Source organism: Aegilops tauschii, chromosome 7 (assembly GCF_002575655.3).
Source record: "Aegilops tauschii subsp. strangulata cultivar AL8/78 chromosome 7, Aet v6.0, whole genome shotgun sequence".
NCBI lineage: Eukaryota > Viridiplantae > Streptophyta > Magnoliopsida > Poales > Poaceae > Aegilops > Aegilops tauschii.
In genome coordinates this window covers 338,569,107-338,594,570 of record NC_053041.3, presented here as the reverse complement: position 1 = coordinate 338,594,570, position 25,464 = coordinate 338,569,107, and positions in this window count along the sequence as shown.

The window sequence follows — 25,464 nt, the reverse complement described above, 5'->3', positions numbered from 1 at the left end:
TTCTTTGAACTTTTCAAATGGTTCAGACTTGTGTTTCATAAAGTAGATATACCCATATCTGCTCAAATCATCTGTGAAGGTTAGAAAATAACGATACCCGCCGCGAGCTTCAACACTCATCGGACCGCATACATCGGTATGTATTATTTCCAATAAGTCATTAGCTCGCTCCATTGTTCCGGAGAATGGAGTTTTAGTCATCTTGCCCATGAGGCATGGTTCGCAAGTATCAAATGATTCATAATCAAGTGATTCCAAAAGTCCATCTGCATGGAGTTTCTTCATGCACTTTACACCAATATGACCAAAACGGTAGTGCCACAAGTATGTTGCACTATCATTATCTACTTTGCATCTTTTGGTATCAATATTATGAATATGTGTATCACTATCATCGATATTCAATAAACCATTTACATTGTGTGTATGACCATAGAAGGTTTTATTCATGTAAACATAACAACAATTATTCTCTGATTTAAATGAATAATCGTATTGCAATAAACATGATCCAATCATATTCATGCTCAACGCAAACACCAAATAACATTTATTTAGGTTCAACACAAATCCCGAAGGTAGAGGGAGTATGTGATGGTGATCTTATGAACCTTGGATTCACTTCCAACACACATCGTCACCTCGCCCTTAACTAGTCTCTGTTCATTTTGCAACTCATGTTTCGAGTTACTCATCTTAGCAACTGAAACCGGTACCAAATACCCATGGGCTGCTATGAACACTAGTAAGGTACACATCAATAACACGTATATCAAATATACCTATGTTCACTTTGCCATCCTTCTTATCCGCCAAGTATTTGGGGAAGTTCCGCTTCCAGTGACCATTTCCTTTGAAGTAGAAGCACTTAGTTTCAGGCTCAGGTCCATCTTTGGGCTTCTTCATGGGAGCGGAAACTTGCTTGCCATTCTTTTTGAAGTTCCCTTTCTTTCCCTTTACCTTTTTCTTCAAACTAGTGGTCTTATTAACCATCAATATTTGATGCTCTTTCTTGATTTCTACCTTAGCCGATTTCAGCATCGCGAAGAGCTCGGGAATCGTTTTCGTCATCCCTTGCATATTATAGTTTATCATGAAGTTCTAGTAGCTTGGTGATAGTGACTAGAGAACTCTGTCAATCACTATCTTATCTGGAAGATTAACTCCCACTTGATTCAAGCGATTGTAGTGCCTAGACATTCTGAGCACATGCTCACTAGCTGAGCGATTCTCCTCTATCTTGTTGGCAAAGTACTTGTCAGAGGTTTCATACCTCTCTACACGGGCATGAGTTTGAAATACCAATTTCATCTCTTGGAACATATGATATGCTCCATGGCGTTCAAAATGTTTTTGAAGTCCCGGTTCTAAGCCGTAAAGCATGGCGCACTAAACTATTAAGTAGTCATCATATCGAGCTTACCAAACATTCATAAAGTCTGCTTCTGCTCCTGTAATAGGTCTTTCACCTAGCGGTGCATCAAGGACATAATTATTCTGTGTAGCAGTGATGATAATTCTCAGATCATGGAACCAGTCCGTATCATGGCTACTATCATCTTTCAACTTAGTTTTCTCTAGGAACATATCAAAAAAAATATAGGAGCTATATCGTGAGCTATTGATCTACAACATAGATATGCAAAACTATAAAGACTAAGTTCATGACAAATTAAGTTCAATTAATCAAATTACTTAAGAACTCCCACTTAGATAGACATCCCTCAAGTTATCTAAATGATACGTGATCCAAATCAACTAAACCATGTCCGATAATCACGTAAGATGTAGTAGTCATCAATGGTGTACATCTCTATGTTGATCATATCTACTATATGGTTCACGTTCGACCTTTCGGTTGCCAGTGTTCCGAGGCCATGTCTGTACATACCAGGCTCGTCAAGTTTAACCCAAGTATTCCGCATGTGCAAAACTGTCTTGCAAACGTTGTATTGGAACATAGAGCCTATCACACCCGATCATCACGCGGTGTCTTAGCACGACGAACTGTCGCAATGGTGCATACTCAGGGAGAACACTAATACCTTGAAATTTTAGTAAGGGGTCATCTTATAATGCTCCGTACTAAGCAAAATAAGATGCATAATAGATAAATATCACAAGCAATCAAAATATGTCACATGATATGTCCATCATCATCTTGTGCCTTTGATCTCCACCTCCAAAGCACCGTCGTGATCTCCATCATCACCGGCTTGACAGCTTGATCTCCATCGTAGCGTCGTGGTCGTCTCGCGAACTATTGCTTCTACAACTATCGCTAATGCATAGTGATAAAGTAAAGCAATTACATGGCGTTTGCATTTCATACAATAAAGCGACAACCATAAGGCTCCTGCCAGTTGCTGATAACTTTTACAAAACATGATCATCTCATACAACAACGTATATCACATCATGTCTTGACCATATCACATCACAACATGGCCTGCAAAAACAAGTTAGACGTCCTCTACTTTGTTGTTGCAAGTTTTACGTGGCTGCTACGAGCTTCTAGCAAGAACCATTCTTACCTACGCATAAAAACCACAATGGTGATTTATCTAGTTTGCTATTTTAACCTTCAACAAGGACCGACCGCAGTCAAATTCGATTCAACTAAAGTAGGAGAAACAGACACCTGCCAGCCACCTTTATGCAAAACTAGTTGCATGTCTGTCGGTGGAACCGGTCTCAAGAACGTGGTCACGTAAGGTTGGTCCATGCCGCTTCATCCAACAATACCGCCGAATCAAAGTAAGACATTGGTGGTAAGCAGTATGACGATCACCGCCCACAACTCTTTGTGTTCCACTCGTGCATATCATCTACGCATAGACCTGGCTCAAAGACCACTGTTGGGAAACGTAGCATGCAATTTCAAAAATTTCCTACGCTCATGCAAGATCTATCTAGGAGATGCATAGCAACGAGAGGGGAAGAGTGTGTCCACGTACCCTCATAGACCGAAAGCGGAAGCATTTGTTAACGTGGTTGATGTAGTCGAACTTCTTCTCGTTCTGACCGATCAAGCACCGAACGTACGACACCTCTGTGTTCTGCACACGTTCAGCTTATGACGTCCCTCGAACTCTTGATCCAGCAAAATGTCGAGGGAGTACATGAGTTCCATCAGCATGACGGCGTGGTGACGGTGATAGTGAAATGATCCGCGCAGGGCTTAACCTAAGCACTATGAAGATATGACCGGAGGCGTAAACTGTGGAGGGGGGAGCTACACATGGCTAACAATTATTGTTGTGTGTTCTAGCCGTACCCCCCTCATATATATATAGGTTGGAGGGGAGGAGAGGCAGCCAAGGGGGTGCCCCAAGTAGGAGGAATCCTACTTAGGTGCTTCCCAATTCGGCCTCCCCACTTACCATATCCACCGGAGGGGGAAGGAAAGAGGAGGGAGGAGGGAAGGAAGGGGGAGGCCGAATCCCTCCCCTTCCTTCTCTCTTCTCCCCTTTCCTTTCCCTCAGGTGCGGCCCATATGGGGGGCACAGCAGCCCCTACTGGCTGCTGCGTTTCCCCTCTTGGCCCATTAGGCCCATATAGTTTGCCGGGGGATGCCCGGAACCCCTTCCGGTGACCCTATACGTACCCGGTACCCCTAGAACACTTCTGGTGTCCGAATAGTATCGTCCTATATATGAATCATTACCTCTCGGCCATTTCGAGACTCCTCGTCATATCCGTGATCTCATCTGGGACTTTGAACAACATTCGGCCACCAAATCACATAACTCATATAATACAAAATCGTCATCGAACGTTAAGCGTGCTGACCCTACAGGTTCGAGAACTATGTAGACATGACCGAGACACCTCTCCGACCAATAACCAACAGCGGAACCTAGATGCTCATATTGTTTCCTCCATAGTCTACGAAGATCTTTATCGGTCGTACCATAATGACAACATACGTTATTCCCTTTGTCATCGGTATGTTACTTGCCTGAGATTCGATCGTCGGTATCTTCATACCTAGTTCAATCTCGTTACCGGCAAGTCTCTTTACTCGTTCCGTAATACAACATCCTGTAACTAACTCATTAGTCACATTGCTTGCAAGGCTTATTATGATGTGTATTACCGAGCGGGCCCAGATATACCTCTCCGATATTCAGAGTGACAAATCCTAATCTCGATCTATGCCAACCCAACAAACACCTTCGGAGAAACCTGTAGAGCATCTTTACAATCACCGAGTTATGTTGTGACGTTTGATAGCACACAAGCATTCCTCCGGTATCCGGGAGTTGCATAATCGCATAGTCGAAGGAATATGTATTTGACATGAAGAAAGCAATAGCAATAAAACCGAACGATCAATATGCTAAGCTAACCGTTGGGTCTTGTCCATCACATCATTCTCCTAATGATGTGATCCCGTTCATCAAATGACAACACATGTCTATGGTTAGGAAACTTAACCATCTTTGATTAACGAGCTAGTCTAGTAGAGGCTTACTAGGGACACGGTGTTTTGTCTATCTATCCACACATGTATCAAGTTTCCTGTTAATGCAATTCTAGCATGAATAATAAACATTTATCATGATATAAGGAAATATAAAATAACAACTATATTATTGCCTCTAGGGCATATTTCCTTCACCATCACCAAGCGTATCATGAGGGGCGACATCCTGCCGCCTCTAGCTCCGGCTCCAGGTGCGGGGTAGCCGCCTCCACCGCCTCCTCCCCCGCCCCCGGACAACGGTGCGATGCACGACGAAGTCTACCCCAACCAGAACGTGAGCTATGGCGTCTTCACCAGCCTTGGCGACAACAAGCGTAGCGAGCGCCTGCTCTGGCAGGAGGTGAACACCGTCGTCCCGATCGTGACAGAATATATGCACTGGTTGGAGCGTCCGATGAGCTGAACCCAGGAGGACCACCCGGCCGTCATGCCGAACCCGGGTGTCAACTGCCTCGTCCTCGACCCCACCATAGTTGCAGCCCAATGCACCTGCAAGTTCTCGCGAGTCCTCATTGATGGCGGTAGCAGCATCAACATCCTCTACCGCGACACCATGACCAAGCTCGACCTCGAGGACAAGGACCTGGAGCCATCCCGGACGGTGTTCCTCGGCATCGTGTCGGTCCTCTCCAGCTCCCCCATTGGCCGGATCCGGCTTGACGTCCTGTTCGACACGAGCGACCATTTCTGGCGCGGGCCTATCTGGTTTGAGGTGGTGGACCTGTCCAGCGTGTACCATGCGCTGCTGGGCCGCCCTGAAGGAAGTATGCCCTAGAGGCAATAATAAAGTTGTTATTGATATTTCCTTATCTCATGATAAATGTTTATTATTCATGCTAGAATTGAATTAGCCAGAAACTTGATACATGTGTGAATACATAGACAAAACAAAGTGTCACTGGTATGCCTCTACTTGACTAGCTCGTTCATCAAAGATGGTTAAGGTTCCTGACCATAGACATGTGTTGTTATTTGATGAACGGGATCACATCATTAGGAGAATGGTGTGATGGACAAGACCCATCCGTTAGCTTAGCATAATGATCGTTAAGTTTTATTGCTATTGCTTTCTTCATGACTTATACATATTCCTTTGACTATGAGATTATGCAACTCCTGAATACCGGAGGAACACCTTGTGTGCTATCAAACGTCACAACATAACTGGGTGATTATAAAGATGCTCTACAGATGCCTCCGAAGTGTTTGTTGGGTTGGCATAGATCGAGATTAGGATTTGTCACTCCGAGTATCGGATAGGTATCTCTGGGCCCTCTCGGTAACGCTCATCATGATAGGCCTTGCAAGCAATGTGACTAATGAGTTAGTTACGGGATAATGCATTACAAAACGAGTAAAGAGACTTGCTGGTAACGAGATTGAACTAGGTATGAAGATACCGAAGATCGAATCTCGGGCATGTAACATACTGATGACAAAGGAAATGACGTATGTTGTCATTGCGGTTCCGCTGTTGGTTATTGATCGGAGATGTGTCTCGGTCATGTCAAGATAGTTCTCGAACCCGTAGGGTCCGCACGCTTAATGTTCGATGACGATTTGCATTATGAGTTATGTGTTTTGGTGACCAAAGATTGTTCGGAGTCCCGGATGAGATCACGAACATGACGAGGTGTCTCGAAATGGTCGAGAGGTAAAGATTGATATATTAGACGATGGTATTCAGACACTGGAATTGTTTCAGAGTGGTTCGGGTATTTCTCAGAGTACCGAGGGGTTACCGGAACCCCCCGGGGAAAGTATTGGGTCTCATGGGCCACAGGGGAGAGAGAGGGCAGCCCACAAGGGGGAGGCGCGCGCCCCTCCCAAGGGGAGTCCGAATAGGACAAGGGGAGGTGATACATCTCCAACGTATTTATATTTTTTGATTGTTCCATGCTATTATATTATCCATCTTGGATGTTTTATATGCATTTATATGTTGTTTTATATGATTTTTGGGACTAACCTATTAACCTAGAGCCCAGTGCCAGTTTCTGTTTTTTCCTTGTTTTTGAGTTTTACAGAAAAGGAATACCAAACGGAGTCCAATTGACGTGCCAAATTTTGATGATGTTTTATGGACCAAATGAATCCCCGGGAGTAAAAGAGTTGGGCCAGAAGAGTCCCGAGCCATCCACGAGGGTGGAGGGCGCACACTACCCCCCTGGGCGCACCCCCTATCTCGTGGATGACTCGGAGACCCCCCTGACGTGAGACCGACGCCAAAAATTCCTATATATACAGAAACCCCCAGAAAGAAACCTAGATCAGGAGTTCCGCCGCCGCAAGCCTCTGTAGCCACCAAAAACCTATCGGGACCCTATTCCGGCACCCTGCCGGAGGGGGGATCCATCACCGGTGGCCATCTTCATCATCCCGGCGCTCTCCATGATGAGGAGGGAGTAGTTCACCCTCAGGGCTGAGGGTATGTACCAGTAGCTATGTGGTTGATCTCTCCCTCTCTCTCTCTCGTGTTCTTGATGTGGCACGATCTTGATGTAACGCGGGCTTTGCTACTATAGTTGGATCTTATGATGTTTCTCCCCCTCTATCTCCTTGTGATGAATTGAGTTTTCCCTTTGAAGTTATCTTATCGGATTGAGTCTTTAAGGATTTGAGAACACTTGATGTATGTCTTGCGTGGGATAACCATGGTGACAATGGGGTATTCTATTGATTCACTTGATGTATGTTTTGGTGATGAACTTGCAGGTTCCGTGACCTTGGGAATCTATGCATAGGTGTTGGCACATGTTTTCGTCTTGACTCTCTGGTAGAAACTTTGGGGCACTCTTTGAAGTTCTTTGTGTTGGTTGAATAGATGAAACTAAGATTGTGTGATGCATATCGTACAATCATACCCGCGGATACTTGAGGTGACATTGGAGTATCTAGGTGACATTAGGGTTTTGGGTAATTTGTGTCTTAAGGTGTTATTTTACTATGAACTCTAGGGCTGTTTGTGACACTTATAGGAATAGCCCAATGGATTGATCGGAAAGAATAACTTTGAGGTGGTTTCTTACCCTACAATAATCTCTTCATTTGTTCTCTGCTATTAGTGACTTTGGAGTGACTCTTTGTTGCATGTTGAGGGATTGTTGTATGATCTAATTATGTTATCATTGTTGAGAGAACTTGCAGTGAAAGTATGTACCCTAGGCCTTGTTTCGAAACATTGCAATACCGTTTGTGCTCACTTTTATCATTAGTTACCTTGCTGTTTTTATATTTTCAGATTACAAAAACCTATATCTACCATCCATATTGCACTTGTATCACCATCTCTTGGCCGAACTAGTGCACCTATACAATTTACCATTGTATTGGGTGTGTTGGGGACACAAGAGACTCTTTGTTATTTGGTTGCAGGGTTGCTTGAGGGAGACCATCCTCATCCTACGCCTCCCACGGATTGATAAACCTTAGGTCATCCACTTGAGGGAAATTTGCTACTGTCCTACAAACCTCTGCACTTGGAGGCCCGGCAACGTCTATAAGAAGAAGGTTGTGTAGTAGACATCAAGCTCTTTTCTGGCGCCGTTGCCGGGGAGGTGAGTGCTTGAAGGTATATCTTTCGATCTTGCAATCGAATCTTTTAGTTTCTTGTTTTATCGCTAGTTTAGTTTATAAAACAAAACTACAAAAAAATGGAATTGAGGGTGCCTCATATGCTTCATCTTTTTAATATTTTTCGTGAAAATGATGGAAAGGAAATTTGTGCTCAAGTGTTAGAAGAAGAATGCATTAAAATGTTTGGCACTATATATTTGAATGATGAGCATGATTGCAATGTTGTTAGTATGAATTCCTTGAATATCCATGATGCTAATGATATGCAAAGCCACAAGCTTGGGGATGCTATGTTTGACGAAGATGATATTTTTTGCCCCCCAAGTTTTGATGAGCAAATTTATTATGATGATAGCATGCCTCCTATTTATGATGATTATATTGATGAAAGTGGGTTTGGAAGAGTGTCAACTTTAGGAAGTAATGATCCCACTATTTTGGAGGGTGTTGAATCTTATTGTGATAATTATGAAAGTGGATTTGGAGAGGTCATAACTTTATTTAGTGACGAATCCACTATTTTGGAAGAGGTTCCAATTGATTATGAGAACAAAGTTGCTATCTATGATGATTATTGTGATGAAATGTATGCTATAAATAATAATGATAACCATGAAACTTCTCAGCATTATTTTAATTTTCAATTGGATTATGCCTCACATGATAGTTATTTTGTTGAGTTTGCTCCCACTACTATTCATGAGAAGAAATTTGCATATGTGGAGAGTAATAAAAATTCTATGCTTGTAGATCATGAAAAGAATGCTTTATGTGATGGTTATATTGTTGAATTCATTCATGATGCTACTGAAAATTATTATGAGGGTCATATATGCTTGTAGGAATTGCAATAATATCAAGTTTCCTCTCTATGTGCTTAAAATCTTGAAGTTATGCTTGTTTTGCTTTCCTATGCTAGTTGATTCTTGTTCCCATAAATTGTTTGCTCACAAAATCCCTATGCATAGGAAGTGGGTTAGACTTAAATGTGCTAGTCATATTCTTCATGATGCTCTCTTTATGTTTCAATTCTTATCTTTTATGTGAGCATCATTGAAATCATCATGCCTAGCTAGGGGCATTAAACGTTACCGCTTGTTGGGACGCAACCCAATTTTATTTTTGTTCTTTGCCTTTTGCTCCTGTTTAGTAATAAATAAATAATCTATCTAGCCTCTGGTTAGATGTGGTTTTATGTTTTAATTAGTGTTTGTGCCAAGTAGAACCTTTGGGAAGACTTGGGTGAAAGTTAATGTGATCTTGCTGCAAAAAACATAACTTTGCGCTCACGAGATTAGCTGTCATTTATACAGAAGAGTGCTTTTAAGTTGCTTCTTTTTCCAGAAGATTAATAGACAAATTCCTCACGTCCACCAATTTATTTCAGAACTTTTGGAGATACATAAGTATTCGAGAGTACAGATTACTAACGACTGTTCTGTTTTTGATAGATTATGTTTTCTATGTGTTGTTTGCTTATTTTGATGAATCTATGATTAGTATCGGAGGGTATGAATCATAGCGAAGTTGGAATACAATAGATATTACACCAATATGAATTTAGAATGAGTTCACAACAGTACCAAAAGTGGTGATTTATTTTCTTATACTAACGGAGCTTACGAGTTTTCTGTTGAGTTTTATGTTGTGAAGTTTTCAAGTTTTGGGTAAAGATTTGATGGACTATGGAATAAGGAGTGGCAAGAGCCTAAGCTTCGGGATGCATGCCAGTGTCAAAACCAGCGGATCTCAAGTAGGGGGTCCCGAACTGTGCGTCTAAGGTCGATGGTAACAGGAGACGGGGGACATGATGTTTACCCAGGTTCGGGCCCTCGTCATGGAGGTAATACCCTACTTCCTGCTTGATTGATCTTGATGAATATGAGGATTACAAGAGTTGATCTACCACGAGATCGTAATGGCAAAACCCTAGAAGTCTAGCCTGTATGATTATGATATTGCCCTACGGACTAAACCCTCCGGTTTGTATAGACACCGGAGGGGCCTAGGGTTGAACAGAGTGGGTTTACAGAGGAAGGGATCTTCATATCCGAACGCCAAGCTTGGCATCCAAGCAAAGGAGAGTCCCATCCGAACACGGGAGGAAGTCTTCTATCTTGTATCTTCATGGCCCATCAGTCCGGCCCATGTCATATAGCCCGGATGCCCGAGGACCCCTTAGTCCAGGACTCCCTCAGTAGCCCCTGAACCAGGCCGCAATGACGATTTGTCCGGCGTGCAGATTGTCTTTGGCATTGCAAGGCGGGTTCCTCCTCCGAATACTTCAAAGTAGTCCTTGAACACAGAAAACGTGTCCGGCTCTGCAAAACAAGCTCCACATACAGCCGCAAAGAGTATAATATTTAACAAGTCCCATCTACTGATATCTTTTGTAGTGAGACACCACATCTCTGCACGGTTATTATTTCGAACCGTTTTTCAGCCTCCTGCTCCACGTTTTGAGATGTGGTTTCTGATGAGGACATCAATACCATTGTTACACCCACAACCCCTGCTACTATACATACTGGACCGATTACTAGAGCTCGCGCACGCCAATTAAATTACTAGGTACTTTTGTTTCTTGGTAATGATTGTAATGATCATGAGAATATGATGCTGCCTAAATTGGATACATTTGTTTTGCTTACAAATGAAGGGCCTAGCTTGGAGAAGGATGTACATTGGAGCAAGAACAAGCATGGAGTTGATGGCATGCACAAGGGAGACAAGAACAGAGTTTCAAGTGATGATTTCAGGACATTGAAGCCACCATAATGAGTGCATGAAGCCTTGGACAAAATAGACAAGATGCCACTTCATAATTTTCGTCTAGAGGCTATTCTAGGTGCTGTGTCACCTTATTTTGCGCCAGGCCCATGTAATTTCGAAAGACTTCAATATAGGCTGATTTTAGAGTCCGTATGTGTGGGGAAACAAGAGTTAGGGTGGGTTTCGGACCCCTCCTCCAAGGGCCACGAAATCCCCCCCCCTCTTCCTCCATATATACAGCCCCTGGGGCATCGTTTAGACTTTGGGTTTTGTTTAGATTAAAAGTTCGCCATAGCCGCAACTTCGCGTACTTCGTTTGTGTTCAACGACCAGACAAAGGCGTCACAGAACCCCACCTTGATCAATAAAGCTTTCCTCTTATATTCGCAATATCCAGATTGCAATCTTAGTTTCTTGCTTGTTCTTCGTTTGCCTGCAGGAAACAGACCTTCGTGGTCAGGTTGATCGTGCTCCGGCGTGGTCAATAACCTCGCGGAGTTGGTTTAGCGATTGCTAAGGCGCGACGTCCTCGCACGTTCGTAGTCGGATCATCAAAGTCGACTTCCTCCAAAACGATAGCCACCATCTCATCGAAAGACGGGACACCTTTGCCTCTATCAAGTGGTATCAGATTTCCAGGTTGCTCGGTTAGATTTTACAGTTTTTCGTAGTTTAGATCGAGCCTGTTCTTCATACCTATAGTCAACGAAAAAGCCAAAAAAAAATTAGGGTTAGTTCATCCTATCCGAACCAATCTGAGCCTTTGCATAATCTTTTCTGTATTTGCTTTGTTGAATTTCCGGTTGCATCGTCGTGTCAAGTTGCTGGTCTTAGCGTCTAGTCCTTTAGAGTTTCAAGTTCTGTTCACAGGTTTTCACGTTGCCGCTGCCATATATCACCACCGCATCATCATCATCGCTGTTGCCATATACCACCACCACACCAACTTCATTACCGCTGCCATATACCACCGCCACATCTTCACCGCGAATCCGAGTCCATATATGCCACCACATATTCGCCGCCATCACGCCAGTCCGAGTTCCACCAGATTCATCTCCGCCACCAGTCCGAGTTCCACCAGATTCATCTCCCCCACCAGTCCGAGTTCCACCAGATTCATCTCCACCACCAGTCCTATTCCGAGTCCAGTAATTTGTTACTCTGTTTTGGATTTCCAGATCACGCCATACTCCGAGTCGTGACAGAGAAGGACTCCCGAACTTCCGTGTTACCCGCAGTAGAAAAATATTTCCAGTTTTTAGGCCATTTGTAGACTTTTTCGAAAAAAAATTGTTGCGGAGCAAAAAAAAAGAGGAAAAAAAGTGAAAAAAGAAAAAAAATTCAGAGTGTGTTCCTCCCTTGTTTACGTGCAGCGCCGTGATTTTGTTAGTGTTCTAGGCTCGTGTCTCTAACACGGTCTAGCCTAGGACCAACACAGTACCGTCGTTGAGCGTTTATTCAACTTTGCATCTCTGAATTGATTATTGCTGACCCTTTTTGCTACCATATTATAAGCCTTCCCAGCTCCACATACATCTACATCGTGCGTTTGACTCTCCCTGGTAATCGCTCTATCCAAGCTTTGAGAGTTTTGACTACATCGGTTACCGATCACCGCTTGCTGCTGGGTAAGAACTGGTAAGAATTTGAGATTTGCTTGACGGATTTGTGACACCCACCACCACCACTTGTTAGTACTCTATAGGATCATATTCTTGTGTGTTTCTATTGCTGCTAACCATGCCAGAATCACAAGCCGACGAGATTGACTAGGAGAACTTAACGAACAAGGAGCTTCATGATAAGTTTCAGCAAATGATGACTGAACAGGTGCAAGATGTGCTGAACAATTTTGAACAGGCCATGGAGAAGATGACTGGCCTTGAGAAGACGTTCGACACAAAGCTCGATAATAGATTTAATGAACTGCTTGCGCGTCTTCCACCACCGGCTGCACCTGCCGCCCCTCTGCAACAACAACAACAACGACTACCTCCATGTCGGGAAACAGCCCTCCGCCGAGCGAGTCGTGTCCCTCTTCAGCCTAGCCAATTGCCGCCCCTCCCGAACTGTTGGTGCTTCTATTGATACTTCTGTGGCTCCTGCTGCTGATGTGGAGGAGGATGATTATGCAGGAGATTACGAGGATGAGGTTGATCAAAATCAGAACTACGTGCAACCACCAGCACCACAACCACCAGGTCATCCACATGCAAATAATGGCAATGTTAGGGCTCCCCCTCAGGTACGAGATCATGACAATCTCCCTAAACTGAAATTGAATATTCCACCATTTGAGGGTAGATATGTTCCTGATATATATCTTACTTGGGAGTTAGAAACTGAACAACGATTTACATGTTTACAATATCCTGAGGAGAGACGTGTTCCTGCTGCTGTTTGTGCTTTCACTAGCTTTGCATGTGTTTGGTGGTCTGAACATTGTAGATTATATCCTATTCCAACTACTTGGGCTGCTTTGAAAACTGTTATGCGTACTCGTTGGGTTCCACCATATTATCAATGTGAATTACTTCAAAAATTGCAGCGCTTAAGACAAGGAAATTTTTTTGTAGAAGAATATTATCAGGAATTACAAACTGGCTTGATTAGATGTGGTATTGTTGAGGAGAATGAAGCTATGCTAGCACGTTTTATGGGTGGATTAAATAGAGAGATTCAGACCATTCTAGAGTATAAGGATTATAATAATATCACTCGTTTATTCCATCTTGCTTGTAAAGCTGAACGTGAAGTGCAGGATCGACAGGCATTGGCGCGAACTAACTTTTCTGCAGGTCAACCTTCATCATGGACACCACGTGCATCATCTACTTCCACTGCACCATCACCTCCTTCAGGTGCCACCTCCAACCGTGATACAAGAAAGCAGGCACAACCACCACTATCTGCCAAGAGCACACCTGCCGGGCCTGCACAGAGCTCTTCTTCTTCCATGGCGTCAACAGGGCACACAAGTGATATTATTTGTCGTCGTTGTAAGGGAAGAGAACATTTTGCGAGAGAATGCAAATCTCAGCGTGTGATGATTGCTACTGAGGATGGTGGGTATGAGTCCGCAAGTGACTATGTTGAGGAGACTTTGGCTCTTATTACACATGAAGAACACGGTGGAGATGATTCTGATCATGAAACGCAATACATGGCTGCTGAAGATGCTGATAGGTATGAATGTTTAGTTGCTCAACGTGTTTTGAGTGTGCAGGTTACACAAGCTGAGCAAAATCAGAGGCATAATTTGTTCCATACAAAGGGAGTTGTGAAGGAACGTTCTATTCGCGTCATCATAGATGGAGGGAGCTGGAACAACTTGGCTAGCATGGAGATGGTGGAGAAGCTATCTCTCACCACAAGACCACATCCACATCCTTACTACATCCAATGGTTCAACAACAGCGGCAAGGTTAAGGTAACACGTACTGTTCGGGTACATTTTAGTATCTCTACATATGCTGATTATGTTGATTGTGATGTGGTACCTATGCAAGCATGTTCCTTATTACTTGGTAGACCATGGCAATTAGATAAAAATTCTGTACACCATGGTAGAAACAATCAGTATACTCTTGTTCATAAGGATACAAATATTACATTGCTTCCTATGACTCCTGATTCCATTTTGAAAGATGATATTCATAGAGCTAATAAAGCAAAACAGGAGAAAAATAAGAGTGAAAATCAGATTGTGGCAAAAGAATTTGAGCAACAAATGAAGTCTAATAATAAACCATCTAGTGTTGCTTCTGAAATTAAATTGAAAGGTGCATGTTTACTTGCCACCAAATCTGATATTGATGAGCTAGTTTTTAGCAAATCTGTTTGCTATGCTTTTGTGTGCAAAGAGGCATTATCTTCATTCCAGGACGTGCCTTCCTCTTTGCTCCCTGCAGTCACTAACATTTTGCAGGAGTTCGCTGACGTCTTCCCACAAGACGTGCCACCGGGATTACCACCTATTCGAGGGATTGAGCATCAAATTGACTTAATTCCCGGTGCATCGCTACCCAACCGTGCACCATACCGTACCAATCCAGAGGAGACGAAGGAGATTATGCGTCAAGTACAGGAGCTGCTCGACAAAGGTTATATTCGCGAATCCCTTAGTCCTTGTGTTGTTCCTATTATTCTAGTGCCAAAAAAGGATGGTACATCGCGTATGTGTGTTGATTGTAGAGGCATTAATGATATTACTATTCGTTATCGTCATCCTATTCCTAGGCTAGATGATATGCTTGATGAATTGAGTGGCTCTACAATATTCTCCAAAGTTGATTTGCGTAGTGGATACCATCAAACTCGTATGAAATTGGGAGATGAATGGAAAACAACTTTTAAAACTAAGTTTGGTTTATATGAGTGGTTAGTCATACCTTTTGGGTTAACTAATGCACCTAGTACTTTCATGAGACTAATGAACGAAGTTTTACGTGCTTTTATTGGACGATTTGTGGTAGTCTATTTTGATGATATACTGATTTATAGCAAATCTTTGCAAGAACATTTGGAACATTTACGTGCTGTTTTTATTGCTCTACGTGATGCACGTTTATTTGGTAACCGTGGGAAGTGCACCTTTTGCACCGACCGAGTATCTTTTCTTGGCTATGTTGTTACTCCACAGGGAATTGAAGTTGATAAAGCCAAGATTGAAGCTATTGAGAGTTGGCCGCAGTCCAAAACGGTCACACAAGTGAGGAGTTTTCTGGGACTCGCTGGTTTCTATAGGCGTTTTGTGCGAGATTTTAGCACCATAGCTGCACCTCTCAATGAGCTTACAAAGAAAGATGTGCCTTTTGTTTGGGGTACCGCACAGGAAGAAGCCTTCATGATATTGAAAGATAAGTTGACACATGCTCCTTTACTCCAACTTCCTGATTTTAATAAGACTTTTGAGCTTGAATGTGATGCTAGTGGAATTGGATTAGGAGGTGTGTTATTACAAGATGGTAAACCTGTTGCATACTTTTCTGAAAAATTGAGTGGGCCTAGTCTGAACTATTCTACTTATGATAAAGAATTATATGCTCTTGTTCGGACCTTAGAAACATGGCAACATTATTTGTGGCACAAAGAATTTGTTATACATTCTGATCATGAATCTTTGAAACACATTAAAAGTCAAGCTAAACTGAACCGTAGACATGCTAAATGGGTTGAATTCATTGAGACTTTCCCTTATGTCATTAAACACAAGAAGGGTAAACAAAATGTTACTGCTGATGCATTGTCTCGTCGTTATACTATGCTTTCACAACTTGACTTTAAAATATTTGGTTTGGAGACCATCAAAGATCAATATGTGCATGATGCTGAATTTTAAGATATATTGCGGAATTGTAAAGAAGGTAGAACATGGAACAAGTTCGTCGTTAATGATGGATTTGTGTTTCGTGCTAACAAGCTATGCATTCCAGCTAGCTCCGTTCGTCTTTTGTTGTTGCAGGAGGCGCATGGAGGAGGACTAATGGGACACTTTGGCGTGAAGAAGACGGAGGATATACTTGCTACACATTTCTTTTGGCCAAAGATGAGACAGGATGTTGAGCGTTTTGTTGCTCGCTGCACTACATGTCAAAAAGCTAAGTCATGACTCAATCCTCATGGTTTATATATGCCTTTGCCTGTACCTAGTGTTCCTTGGGAGGATATATCTATGGACTTTGTTTTAGGTTTACCTCGAACAACGAAGGGGAGGAATAGCATATTTGTTGTCGTGGATAGGTTCTCGAAAATGGCACACTTTATACCATGTCATAAAAGCGATGATGCTGTTAATGTTGCTGATTTGTTCTTTCGTGAAATTATTCGCTTGCATGGTGTGCCAAATACTATTGTTTCAGATCGTGATACTAAATTTCTTAGTCACTTTTGGAGATGTTTATGGGCTAAGTTGTGGACTAATCTTCTTTTTAGTACTACTTGTCACCCCCAAACTGATGGTCAAACTGAAGTAGTCAATAGAACATTGTCTACTATGCTTAGGGCTGTTTTGAAGAATAATAAGAAAATGTGGGAAGAATGCTTGCCTCATATTGAATTTGCTTATAATCGTTCGTTGCATTCTACTACTAAGATGTGCCCTTTTGAAATTGTGTATGGTTTCCTACCTCGTGCACCCTTTGATTTGTTGCATCTTCCATCTTCGGAGAAGGTTAATTTTGATGCTAAACAACGTGTTGAATTGATCGTAAAAATGCATGAGTTAACTAAGGAAAACATTGAGCGTATGAATGCCAAATATAAACTTGCTGGAGATAAGGGTAAAAAACATGTTGTCTTTGCACCTGGAGATCTTGTTTGGTTACATTTGCGTAAGGATAGGTTTCCTAATATCCGCAAATCAAAGCTAATGCCATGTGCTGATGGTCCTTTTAAGGTGTTAGAGAAAATAAATGATAATGCATATAAACTTGAGCTGCCTGCAGATTTTGGGGTTAGTCCCACTTTTAACATTGCAGATTTGAAGCCTTATTTGGGTGAGGAAGATGAGCTTCCGTCGAGGACGACTTCATTTCAAGAAGGGGAGGATGACGAGGACATCATACCATTGTTACACCCACAACCCCTGCTACTATACATACTGGACCGATTACGCTCGCGCACGCCAATTAAATTACCAGGTACTTTCGTTTCTTGGTAATGATTGTAATGATCATGAGAATATGATGCTGCCTAAATTGGATACATTTGTTTTGCTTACAAATGAAGGGCCTAGCTTGGAGAAGGAAGAACATTGGAGCAAGAACAAGCATGGAGTTGATGGCATGCGCAAGGGAGACAAGAACAGAGTTTCAAGTGATGATTTCAGCACTTTGAAGCCACCATAATGAGTGCATGAAGCCTTGGATGAAATATACAAGATGCCACTTCATAATTTTCGTCCACCGGCTATTCTAGGTGCTGTGTCACCTTATTTTGGGCTAGGCCCATGTAATTTCGAAATACTTCAATATAGGCTGTTTTTAGAGTCCGTATGTGTGGGGAAACAAGAGTTAGGGTGGGTTTCGGACCCCTCCTCCAAGGGCCATGAAATCCCCCCTCTTCCTCCATATATACAGCCCCTAGGGCATCGTTTAGACTTCGGGTTTTGTTTAGATTAAAAGTTCGCCATAGCCGCAACTTCGCGTACTTCGTTTGTGTTCAACGACCAGACAAAGGCGTCACAGAACCCCACCTTGATCAATAAAGCTTTCCTCTTATATTCGCAATATCCAGATTGCAATCTTAGTTTCTTGCTTGTTCTTCGTTTGCCTGCAGGAAACAGACCTTCGTGGTCAGGTTGATCATGCTCCGGCGTGGTCAATAACCTCTCGGAGTTGGTTTAGCAATTGCTAAGGCGCGACGTCCACGCATGTTCGTAGTCGGATCGTCAAAGTCGACTTCCTCCAAAATGATAGCCACCATCTCATCGAAAGACGGGACACCTTTGCCTCTATCAGTTTCCATTGGCACGTCTTGTCGAAGCAGAGATCGTGTCCCCTTATCACGGGATTCTCATCAATACGGGCGTGGGTAATCCCACTGTGCCGTCCGCACGACCCTTGGGGAATAAGCGAGTTTTAAGGCGAGTGGGGAGGCGCTTGATATTCGCTGCCTTTATAAGAGGATAAGGATCCACTCTTTCACCCACGGCTTCTTCTTCTCTGCCCATCCGCTCTCGAGCTCCAGCGCCCGAGCTTCCATCCTTTCTCCCCCCACAAAGCACCCCAACCATGTCCAGATCTGGAGCGCAGGGCAAGTGGATGGCCTCCTCCGTCACGGAGAAGGACATTACGAAGCTCCGGGAGGCGGGGTACTTGGCCCAGGAAATCGCAGACCGGCTTCCGGCCAAGGGGCAGATCGTCCCCACCCGAACCCCATGAGAGGGTGGTGTTCATTCCCCACTTCGTCCGCGGGTTAGGGTTTCCTCTCCACCCATTCGTCCGCGGACTCATGTTCTACTATGGGCTAGATTTCCATGATCTGGCCCCAAATTCCTTCCTCAACATCTCGGCATTCATTGTCATGTGTGAGGCCTTCCTCTGCATCCCACCCCACTTCGGATTGTGGCTGAAGATCTTCAATGTAAAGCCGAAAGTGGTGGGCGGTCAACTCGCAGAGTGCGGAGGCGCTATGGTGAGCTAGCTGTCCAACGTCCCATGGCCCAAAGGTACCTTCGTGGAGACCGTCAAGGGGTGGCAGCAGCAGTGGTTCCACGTCACAGAGCCCCGCGATACCACCTGGGCCGCGGCCCCTGAATTCAAGTCCGGGGCCCCAATGCGGCTCACCTCCTGGCTAGATAAGGGACTGGACTGGGCTTCGTCGGACAAGCTAACAGCGCTGCAGCGCATCAAGAGCATGGTGGACAAGAACATCAAGCTTGTCAATGTGATCCAGGTGATGCTTTTTCGCCGGATCCTTCCTTGCCAAAGCCGGACTTGCAATTTGTGGGAGTTCGATCTGGCCAAGCATCAGACCTTGCAATAGTTCTTCGGTGCTACACACGAAGGCATCTGGAAGGTGTTTTTTAAGGCCAATGAGACGTGGCCGATGACGACCGAGGACCGTGGGTACAACCAGACCCATCCCGCCAGTCCGGTAAGTTTTTCGTATTTCAAGGTGCATCCTTCACCTGTACATTCAAGGAAGATGTCTAAGCTTCCCTATCTGTCTTTTCAGGGCTGCATGACGAAGGCGGAGCGGATCCAGTGTCCGGCTCCGCTGCCCGAAAACCCAGCAATCCCACTTCTGACGAAGATGCTGGTTCCGGCGCCCTACCAGGCGTCGGAGAAGAAGGCCAAGAAGAAGTCCAAGGAGACCAGAAGTGGCCTCCGCCATAAAGGCACTTCCGACATGACGTTCGAAGATGCTGAAACCCACTCCTCCCCCGCCACCGAGGACTACGAGGAGGAGGAGGAAAGCAACTCTCCCCTCAAGGGGGAAGGAAGAATAGGACGGCCTCCACAAACCTGGAGGCAGAGGCGTCCAAGAAGGGGAAGATCTCCCTCGCGGACAACTCCGCATTGGACACTGATAGCAGCTCCGAGTGGCGCCCCAGGGAGAAGCCCCTGGCTGAATCGTAAGTACACAAAGGCACTTATACACACATATATCCAACTTCTTTACTTCGTGGTTTTAATATGTCGAATTATGCGCTACAGTCCGGCCCACGCCCGCCCCCAGCGATCCTCATCTTAGGGGAATTCGGTAGATCCAAATGTGATGGATAGCGGGTCGCTTCCTGCGGCCTCCTCTCCCAAGGACATGGACGACATCGAGGTGTTGTCCCGAAGGACCTCCCCAGGCCAGGGAGAGACACAGGAGGCCGTTAGGTGCCGCTAGAGGGTGATACCTCGGCCGCTGGACACATGGGGGAGCAAATCCCCCCGGAGACTGGCGATGGGGGCCATATCCAATTCGGCCCCCAGCCGAATACTATTCTAGAGGCCCAGACGGCTCCGGAATCAGGTAAGTAGCTTCCTTCGAAATAAGGAGGTGCACCTATTCCGCCGGTGACCTCTGTCCATCCAGAGGCACCGGATACTCTACTGGAAGCGCTGCAAAGTGCTTCCATTGTTGAGGAACACCGTATCCTTATGGGTACGGTGGTTGGGAGGGTTCAGTCCGTCAAGAGCGGACTGACCGAAGCCTGCACCAGCCTTCTAACAGGCTTTGAGCTATGTGATGTAATTATGCAAAAAGAATGTCATAGTATAGACAGTAGCCCTTAAGACTCTGTCCGGTGTTCGAAAAGAAAAGCCGGGCAGAGGATCAAATAATTTTCGCAGGAGACTAACCATACATGTCTATGTGAATAAGCAGGAGTCGATGCTGGCTGTGACCTCCCACTCTGTCGAAGACTCCAAACTGAAGCAGAGTCTGGAGCGGGCCGAGGAAGAGCTCGGCCGTGTGAAAAAACAACTAGAGGACAAGCAAGGTATGCAATGACCTATTCAGATCTAGAAAGATATGAATTGCTTGTGTTGATCATGTTATCATGATATTTTGTAGGATCTGCGACTGAGGTGGAGTCCTAAAAAACGCGCTGGCCGAGGCCCAGAAGAGAGCGGCGAAGGAACAAGCCGCCCGAGAAAAACATGAGGCAAGGGTCGGGGAGGTCCAGCAGGAGCTCCAGGACACGGTAAACAAATGCGAGTCCTTGGAGCGCAAGTTTGCGGACCAAGAGTTCGAACTTGCTAAGGCCCGCCAAAGCGCACAAGAGGCCCAGGTTGAAGCCCAAGGCGCCCTCCAGGAAATCCAGGAGGCCAGGAAAATCGCGGCGGGTAAGGCCTTTATTATGCAGAGCAAATTTGTGAAGAAAAGGTACCTCTTACTGACCTGGATATGGAGTTCTCCAGGAGCGTTTGCGAATCTGCCGCGCAGTGTTGCTGATGCTGCGGAGTTCTTCCGAGCCAAAGAGGGGAGCTCAACGGAGAAGCTGTTCTGGTCGCAATACCTTGCGCCAGAGCATCCGGTGCCCTTTAGTGATCAGCTGAAACAGCTGACCGAACTGCATAGGGTGGCTGAATTGGCCATGAAGGATTTGATAATCCGTCTATGGCCTGCCGAAGCCATACCCAGCAGCTACTTCGGGCTACTGAAGCGGCTAGTCAATGCCTGCCCTCGGCTTGATGCCATCAAGCGGTCGGTCTGCATCGAAGGTGCGCGGATGGTCTTCACTCGTGTCAAGGTGCAGTGGGCGAAGATGAACGCCGTCAAGCTCACTACCGAGGGACCGCCCACGGGCAAGGAGGACCGCACGCCCGAGCGGTATTTTGATGATGTCCTGGAGGGATCCCGCATTGTAGAGGGCCAGTGCGCAAAAGACATTATCTTTGAATGAATACATTCATGTTATCCAATCCTGTATTATGAAACGAAACCGATATGTAATATAATGCTTGTTGTTTATTTAAAATTCCGCCTCCTGTGCGGCCGTTTTATTAAATCTGAGAGTTGGCCAGTCGTCGGCTTCAGCCCCCACGTATGTGGTACGGGGGTGTTCGGGTTGAAACCTAAACACTCTTGATCCAAGAGTTTGGTCCTTGAAGGAGGTGTTTAGCGCAGCGAACCAGGCAACCGGACTATGTGGCTTTATCACCCTCACTTAGCCATAGGGGTTTGACAATAGAAATGTAGGCACAACCCCTAGTGAGGATATGTTAATCCGGACTAAGGTGCTGTAGACACCTGATCAGGTGGAGGCTGATCCGTCGCATAATGCAGGAAAAAATCGCAAGAGATTTTAACCTCCGAATAGCTGACCAGCTCTCGCCGCATCATGACAGTCAATTTTCGGCTTTCTCTACTGAGGTTTTTACTCGAATAAACCAGAAACACAATCATAGTAGTTCTCCCTTTCCTACCCTAGCCGATAGGACGAAACGTAAGGTAGCAAGCACAGGAGCCGGGCAACCCAACTATTGACCAAAGACATGATTCGGAGCCGATGCATATAGTGCTAAATTCGGGGTGCCGAACTATACTGTAAAAAGTGTTCGGACTTTGTTACCGTAGTACGAAGCACAATGAAGCCCCTGGTGAATTAAAGCATACCCAAGTGTACGGGTGCAATCGATAAAAATATCGAAATAAAATGAAGTAGTAAGCCAGTGCCACATAATTTGGGCCGCAAACTGTTTCCGTTATAATTTGATTAATACGTCAAAGCGTATTTGTACAAATAGTGTGATAGGCACCAGGGCTATTTAACATGCCGAGACCAAGGGGGAGCTGCGTGCGGGTCCTGAAAACAGGTAGAGTGATCGTCAAGAAGACCAACTAGAGATTCCCCCACACGTCTATGCTGCTTGCTGCCTTGGTGTATCCATCGTTGGAAAGGGTCGATGATCAGGCCGTCGCGAGGGGCCTATCGAAAAGAAACATAAAAAGGATAAAAAGAAAACAGAAAGTAAGTGTGCCCGAGGAAGGTCGAGACGTATTATGGACAACAATCAGGTTGTGCCTCCGTCTTTGCCGATGGTATTTTGAGTGCGTAGTTATGTACGCGCAGTACGTATGCCGCCGTTTGGTTGGGACTGAGACGGTGGCCGAATTGTTAGTCGAACTCCTGACGAGCTGGACTGTCAAGATGCAGAGTAGTCCGGACTCATTTGACAGTGTCCGGGAGCTTGGCCGCTGAATTGAAATTCTGCTTGATAAGGCTGCTCTGTAGTTCCGCTGCCAGGGCCACGGTGTGCTCCTCGGTACGGAGGGAGCATTCAGTGTTTCCATTGACTGTTATGACACCGCGTGGTCTGGGCATCTTGAGTTTGAGGTAAGCATAGTATGGCACCGCATTGAATCGAGCAAATGCAGTTCGTCCGAGCAGTGCGTGATAGCCACTGCGGAAGGGGACTATATCGAAGATCAAGTCCTCACTTCGGAAGTTGTCCGGAGATCCGAAGACGACTTCCAATGTGATTGAACCCGTGCAGCGGGCCTCTACACCTGGTATTACTCCTTTAAAGGTAGTTTTTGTGGGCTTGATCCTTGATGGATCGATGCCCATCTTGCGGACTGTATCCTGATAGAGCAGGTTGAGGCTGCTGCCACCGTCCATGAGGACTCGCATGAGGTGGAATCCATCAATGATTGGGTCGAGGACCAGTGCGGCTGAACCGCCATGACGGATACTGGTCGGATGGTCCCTGCGGTCGAAAGTGATTGGGCAGGATGACCATGTGTTGAATTTTGGGGCGACTGGCTCTATCGCATAGACGTCCCTGAGTGCGCGTTTGCGCTCCCTCTTGGGGATATGGGTAACATATATCATGCTCACCATTTTAACCTGGGGAGGGGGAACTTCTTTTGTCCCCCTGTGCTCGGCGGACGGGGCTCCTCGTCGTCGTCCTCACTTTGCGACTGTTTCTCCTTGTTCTCGGTATTTAACTTGTCGGCCTATTTAAAGACCCAACAGCTTCTATGGGTATGATTGGCTGGTTTATCAGGGGTGCCGTGGATCTGACATGGACGATCGAGTATGCGGTCCAAGCTGGATGAGCCCGGATTGTTTCTTTTAAATGGCTTCTTCCGCTGGCCGGACTTGGAGCCACTGAAACCGGCGTTGACCGCCGTGTCATCGGCATTATCACCGTTGCTTCGGCGCTTGTGCCTGTTGCGTCTGGGCTTGCCGTTGCTATTTCTGGCTTCAGAGGTGCCAGGTTTGCTTGCATTATTATTGCTACGGGCTAGCCAGCTATCTTCACCCGCGCAAAAGCGGGTCATAAGTGTCGTGAGGGCTGCCATGGACTTCGGCTTTTCTTGGACGAGGTGTCGGGCGAGCCATTCGTCGCGGATGCTATGCTTAAAGGCCGCCAGGGCTTTGGCATCCGGACAGTCAACGATCTGGTTCTTCTTAGTTAGGAACCTAGTCCAGAATTTCCTGGCTGACTCTCCGGGCTGTCGGACTATGTGACTGAAGTCATCGGCATCTGGAGGTCGGACGTATGTACCTTGGAAGTTGTCGCGGAAGGAGTCTTCCAAGTCCTCCCAGCTGCCAATTGAGTTTTCTGGCAGGCTGTTTAACCAGTGCCGAGCTGGTCCCTTGAGTTTTAGTGGGAGGTATTTGATGGCATGAAGATCATCCGCGGGCCATATGAATATGGAGAAGAAAGTCCTCAATCCATATCGCGAGATCTGTTGTTCCATCATATGATTCGATATTCACGGGTTTAAACCCTTCTGGGAATTCGTGCTCCATTACTTCATCAGTGAAGCAGAGGGGGTGTGTGGGGCCTCTATATCGGCCCAAGTCGCGACATAGGTCGGATGGAGTCCATCTGTGGTTTTCGGCTCGGACGTGGTTATGTCCGGCTAGATATCCGTCATCGCGCGTCGAGGCATGCCCCCGCGATCCGTAGATCGATCTGGTCTGACCTGCCCTATTTTCCACGTCCTGCCGCAGGTCATATGTATATCCCCGAGCTGTTGTGTCTCTACCTTGATGGCGAGGTGGTATGGGCTGGTGTTCGGCTTGAGTTGCCATTTTTTCCCGGCCGCGTGGTGGTCGGTCAGCCACGTTACGCGCTGATTGTACGTGCTCCAGCGCCTCTTCATCAAATTGAGGTAGCAGCTTATGCTTCGGGTAACTTTTGGTTGGGCGCTCGAGGCTGTATTCCTCAGCTGCGAGGACATTAGTCCACCTGTCGTTGAGTAGGTCTTGATAAGCTTGAAGCTACTGTTGCTTCTTTTTCAGGCTCCTTGCAGTGGCTATTAGCCGACGCTTAAAGCGCTCCTGCTCGAGAGGTTCCTCAGGCACGATAAAGTCTTTGTTGCCTAGGCTCACCACATCCTCGGAGAGTGGAAAATAATTGCTGTCCACCGAGTCTTCGTTTACGGCCTGCTCATCAGGGCTAACTTTCCCATCTTCCCGATCGTCCTATTCAGAGGTTGGCTCGACGGGTTCTTCTTGGTCTTCGGCATCGTCCGGAGTATTGTTGTCTCTCGTGCCGGTATTGCCGTCTTTTCCACGGTGTGATTTAGAGCGGCGCCGCTGACGTCGGTGCTTTGGTTGTATCTCAGGAGGTTTATCCTTGACTGCATTCTTCTCGTTATCGTCGTTACCCTCTTTGGGTGTATCCACCATGTACACGTCATACGAAGAGGTGGCCGTCTAGCGTCCG